We start from the raw sequence: 1401 nt of genomic DNA on the forward strand, positions 1-1401 counted from the left end.
AGCTGAGTAACATAGATGGAAAATAAGATGAGGAAAAGCTAGCCTTGCCCCAAGAGAGGGCTTTTCGGCTATTTTGTAGAGTTCAACGGAGATGACTTCATGAACTTCTACTTCCTCTCCAATCATGATGCTATGGATCATGATGGCCCGATCCACAGTAACTTCAGATCGGTTGCTAGTGGGGATGATGGAGCGTTGGATGAACTCCAACCATCTTCTAGCCACAGGCTTGAGGTCCAGTCTTCTTAGTTGAACCGGCTTGCCTTTGGAGTCAATCTTCCATTGAGCTCCAGACTCTGAGAAATCATATTGACTTGTTGGGTCAATATTTTATTCTGAGCCAGTATGGCATTCAGAGTATCAATTTCAAGAACTCCCTTCTTCATAGGCGTCCCATTACTCACAGGATTCCTCTCAGAAGTGTACATGAACTGGTTATTTGCAACCATGTCAATGAGTTCTTGAGTTTCTGCAGGCGTTTTCTTCAGGTGAATGGATCCACTTGCAGAAGTATCCAATGACATCTTTGATAACTCAGATAAACCATCATAGAATATATCCAGGATGGTCCATTCTGAAAGCATGTCAGAAGGACACTTTTTGGTCAGCTGCTTGTATCTTTCCCAAGCTTCATAGAGGGATTCACCTTCTTTCTGTCTGAAGGGTTGAACATCCGCTCTAAGCTTGTTCAGCTTTTGAGGAGGAAAGAACTTGGCTAAGAAAGCTGTGACCAGCTTATCCCAAGAGTTCAGGCTGTCTTTGGGTTGAGAGTCCAACCACACTCTAGCTCTGTCTCTTACAGCAAAAGAGAAAAGCATGAGCCTGTAGACTTCAGGATCTACTCCATTAGTCTTAACAGTATCACAGATCTGCAAGAATTCAGTTAAGAACTGAAAGAGATCTTCAGATGGAAGTCCATGAAACTTGCAGTTCTGCTGCATCAGAAAAACTAGCTGAGGTTTCAGCTCAAAGTTGTTTGCTCCAATGGTAGGAATGGAGATGCTCCTTCCATGTAAATTGGAAATAGGTGCAGTAAAGTCACCAAGCATTCTCCTTGCATTATTGTTGTTGGGTTCGGCTGCCATCTCCTTTACTTGTTCGAAATTTTCAATAAGGTTGTCTCTGGATTGTTGTAATTTAGCTTCTCTTAGTTTCCTCTTCAGAGTCCTTTCAGGTTCTGGATCAGCTTCAACAAGAATGCCTTTTTCTTTGTCCCTGCTCATAAGAAAGAGAAGAGAAAAAGAAAAGAAGAGGAATACTCTATGTCATAGTAAAGAGGTTCCTTATTGTTAGTAGAAGAAGAAAAGGAATAGGGGTGAAGAAGAATGAAGAATCCAAACACAAAGGTGATGATAGGAGCAGAGATGTGAGATGAAGAGAAGTGTTAGTAGATGAATAAAT

This window comes from Arachis ipaensis, chromosome B06, assembly GCF_000816755.2.
Source record: "Arachis ipaensis cultivar K30076 chromosome B06, Araip1.1, whole genome shotgun sequence".
Classification (NCBI taxonomy): Eukaryota; Viridiplantae; Streptophyta; class Magnoliopsida; order Fabales; family Fabaceae; genus Arachis; species Arachis ipaensis.